The 4,432-nt window shown below is 32.4% G+C and overlaps 1 long non-coding RNA gene across 1 annotated transcript; it reads right to left on the bottom strand.

Annotated features, from left to right (window-relative positions):
* Positions 1-291: 291 nt before the first annotated feature.
* On the bottom strand, positions 292-3,696 carry LOC132717816 (uncharacterized). The gene is made up of 4 exons (XR_009623998.1): positions 3,561-3,696; positions 1,932-2,083; positions 1,508-1,614; positions 292-573 (listed from the first exon to the last, which is right to left on the bottom strand). It is a non-coding gene; the product is annotated as an uncharacterized LOC132717816 (long non-coding RNA).
* Positions 3,697-4,432: the final 736 nt, after the last annotated feature.

Below are 4,432 nucleotides of genomic sequence, written 5' to 3'. Positions count from 1 at the left end.
TGGTCTAAGTCTATAGTAACCAAAACGTTACTCATTGGCAAATTACCTAAACCATCTTATTCTTCTGTTACTTCTTGGCAGTTAATATAGTTATAGTAATTCAGTATTTTTTGATCATTTGTCTTATTAACGGGAGGTAACTCACTTGACTTGACAGACAGTTATATGAAAATCATCGTACCTCTTTGCCCAAGTAACACATAATTGTATTGAAACTTTACTTGAATTTTTTTAGATAAGGTTTAAAATATTCTTTCTTAAGATTTTCTTAAAATTTATCTATAACACAGTAGGACACGGCCTACTGAATTTTCGACCCATATATCCTATAGTAAATCCATCACATTTAAGGCTAAATTCTGGACAAAACAAATCCGGTACCGAAACTTCATGACCATTTCTTTAAACACCAATGCAGTCCAAGTAAATTTAGCACAAAAAAATAATACATTAGCCCTTGGAGTTTTTCTGCAGCTTTTAATTTCTGTAATCACTATAGAATATTCCAAATAGTAACTGGTGTGTATTCTTGTGCATAGTGCCTCATGAAACCTTCCACCCAGAAATGAAATCCTGCAAAAATACATAAAAAACAACCTTTAAAGTACTCAGAAATGAAACTTCATGTACATAATTACTAAAGATATACTTAAAATATAACCAGTATCAATTAAGATGATATGAAATAGGCCATTTCAAAATTTAAAAGAACTACTTTCTAGACTACAACGGGCTGGGTCTAATTCCGTACCGGGGTGACACCTAAATGAACATAAAATTTCATTTAAAAGAACATTTACACACATTTTTTGGTAATTTTATGTTGAACAAGTAATATTAATCAAGAAATCAATGTCTCTTACATTTCACATTGATACAGGAGCATTTCTTAAAGGGTGACCACTTTGCGGAAAATCAGGCTCGGCCAACAGAATTTTAGATAAAAAAATGGCATTACAAATTATAACATATCTTCAGAAATAGAAGACAGATTTTCATGAAATAAAGTTTTTTGTTGTTGGCCAATATTGTACAGGTTTACTATGCATGAATTATACCTTGTTTGTATAAAATGGTAAAATTTATCCATTTTTTCTTAAAAAAAAGCTTAAAATTTAAGTTTGAAATAGTGAAAAATGGGCATAAAGTTTGCCATTATAATGATTTTTTCCCTAAAAATTGCTATAAAACTTCCCGATTAAGACTTTTACTTAAATTTATCAGTAAACAAAGCAAAGTATATACATACACAGACTACACTCATTGTTAATACCATCTATAAACATCTCTATTACCCTAGTACTATATATGGCCTTTTGTAAGTAAATTCTTACTCAGATAAGGCCTTTAAAATTGTTATAGAACAAGGCAATCAATTCAAATAATTGAATAGGAAGTATTAAATCAATTTACTCTTCAAGCCCATCATACTCCTAAAAATATTATTTTACAATGGGAAAGAGACGCCTTAATAGTGGAACTTTCAAGAAAGGACACAAGATTTTACCTCCTCACTTGAACGCTGCCGAACAAACCAACAGTAGTTCTTGCATACATCTCAGCCAAAATCAGGTATGAACTTCCTCAAAACCAGTGCTTTGCTCACAGAAAAGTCTGCAAAATAAAAGATAACAGTGAACCGCAAGGGAATAAAGTGATCAATTTAGATTTAAAAGCAAATTGCTATGATGAACAAAGTTTATGAAGAGCACAGTGCTCAAAAATGTGATAAATTAAACATCAACTTACACTGTGAACAAAAACTTGGACTGGGTTCAAATTGGAGCCCAACAATGTTTGAAGGAAAAACCCTATCTGGCAGTGCAAGACAAGCTATTAGAGCTTTTGCTAAGGATATTAATTAAGGCTAGATGCAGTGCTATTATAGAAAACTTCGCTTAAAAAAATGGTCTCGAAGGAAATTTACATACCTTAGGCTTACTGACAATCCGTATAGCTACATTAGAGTGTTATGCTGGTAGCTGTAAGTTCTGTCCAGAGGAATCCCTAGTTTGTTCCGGTGTAGGAAATATTGGTGATTGGTGGTATAACTCTTCCTATCTACCCACACATGGTATTCATCCTAGAATTGACAAGAAATGACCGTGAGCTATAATCCGCTATTCTGAAAATACGCCTAAGTGAGTACGCCATCAAAAGTGTGACAAGCAACACTTGAAGTGCAAAAGTTTTAACAGATCTGTGTTATCCACCCTGCCTAAAGAAATCAACTTTTCGAGGAATTTTGCGGGCAGCTTAGCTTCAAAAACTCTGCAAATTAACAATTCATTTCAAGTTTCTGCTGAGAAAAATGTCCGAAGTATAACAGGACACTCCCTATCACCAAGAACACTTCGATACCTAAAATCAGCATCAAACAGACTTCAAAGGCCTTAGCATTACCAAAAAACAAGACAATTTAAGATGAAAAGAAAAGAAACACGGGCAAAACTAGAACACATGTACCACCTTGCGAGAAGTGAAGGCAAGTACAATGACGAGTACCACAAAGGACAACTTGATGCAGCAGGCCCTTCAAAGTAGGGCTACCAGGAATTGATGTGGCTGTGCATTGTTATTTCAACTGAGTTATGGTGAAAATAAGCCCCGTCACATTCATGGCAGAATGTCTGATGATGACCTGATTGCCGGTCGAAACGGGAGAGCATATTTTTGCCATTTGTAAACATGACAACTGCGAAGAAAAATAAAAATACCCTCCCCCCCCCCACAATCATGTGAAAACAACAACAACAACATCATCATCACTGTTGTAACAGACTATAGACAAGTGCAATTTCTTATTTGCCATTTGCACTCCCCAACAGGATAATGTTATATCTATAGGCCTATGTATTACACTTATACACAACATGCATAATGAAATAAAATTCAAAGCTGCATATACATATACAAATTACAATATCCTTGACTGTCAAATACATATCGTGACAATTTCAGTTCTATTTATCTATTTCAATATGATTATCAAATGAAACTAGTCTATAACAGCTTTAATAATGACAATATAGCACTGTTTCTATATCTGCCAGCAGATGAATGACATATGACCACAGTTATTTCTACTTTATGTTCTATATATACTGACCCGAAATGAAATTGCAATTTTTGAGAAGTTTGAAACAAACACCATTCACATAATTTTGTTGACAATTCAAAAACTTCACCTAAATGATGTGCGCATGAAAATATGCTGTCAAGTTGGCTGCAAACAGGCAGTAAACTTTCGTCAATAATGTTCATTTTGCTTTCTATAACATATGAAATTATTTCAAATTTCAATCTGTCAATAATTTTAATCCCCTTTTTTAAATTATGACTTTTTTGCAAAGTCTTTCATTCAATACTTCATAAATATTAAGCATCAAACATAGGCACTACTTCTTGTGTAACCACTTCCGTATTGTGGTCAACGAAATGCATGCAAATGGAGTGAAGCAAATGGTGTCTTATGGCAAGGGGAGACAACATCAATAGAAAGTGGCAGATTTTTAAATTGTCAAAATTTAATTTTTAAATAAAATTTGAAATATACAAACCTGACTGTTATCCTTTAAAATTCAGATTGCTATCCACAAGCATTACCAGTAGGTGAAGTTTCATCACTTTATTCCAAGTAGTTCCTTAGAAATCCCATTTTAACCTGTTACATTTAAAATGAACATAAAATTTCATTTAAAAGAACATTTACACACATTTTTTGGTAATTTTATGTTGAACAAGTAATATTAATCAAGAAATCAATGTCTCTTACATTTCACATTGATACAGGAGCATTTCTTAAAGGGTGACCACTTTGCGGAAAATCAGGCTCGGCCAACAGAATTTTAGATAAAAAAATGGCATTACAAATTATAACATATCTTCAGAAATAGAAGACAGATTTTCATGAAATAAAGTTTTTTGTTGTTGGCCAATATTGTACAGGTTTACTATGCATGAATTATACCTTGTTTGTATAAAATGGTAAAATTTATCCATTTTTTCTTAAAAAAAAGCTTAAAATTTAAGTTTGAAATAGTGAAAAATGGGCATAAAGTTTGCCATTATAATGATTTTTTCCCTAAAAATTGCTATAAAACTTCCCGATTAAGACTTTTACTTAAATTTATCAGTAAACAAAGCAAAGTATATACATACACAGACTACACTCATTGTTAATACCATCTATAAACATCTCTATTACCCTAGTACTATATATGGCCTTTTGTAAGTAAATTCTTACTCAGATAAGGCCTTTAAAATTGTTATAGAACAAGGCAATCAATTCAAATAATTGAATAGGAAGTATTAAATCAATTTACTCTTCAAGCCCATCATACTCCTAAAAATATTATTTTACAATGGGAAAGAGACGCCTTAATAGTGGAACTTTCAAGAAAGGACACAAGATTTTACCTCCTCACTTGAA

This window comes from Ruditapes philippinarum, unplaced genomic scaffold, assembly GCF_026571515.1.
Source record: "Ruditapes philippinarum isolate M1 unplaced genomic scaffold, ASM2657151v2 ctg9270_1_1_1_1, whole genome shotgun sequence".
Taxonomy (NCBI): domain Eukaryota; kingdom Metazoa; phylum Mollusca; class Bivalvia; order Venerida; family Veneridae; genus Ruditapes; species Ruditapes philippinarum.
This window is presented reverse-complemented; position numbering and strand designations above follow the sequence as displayed.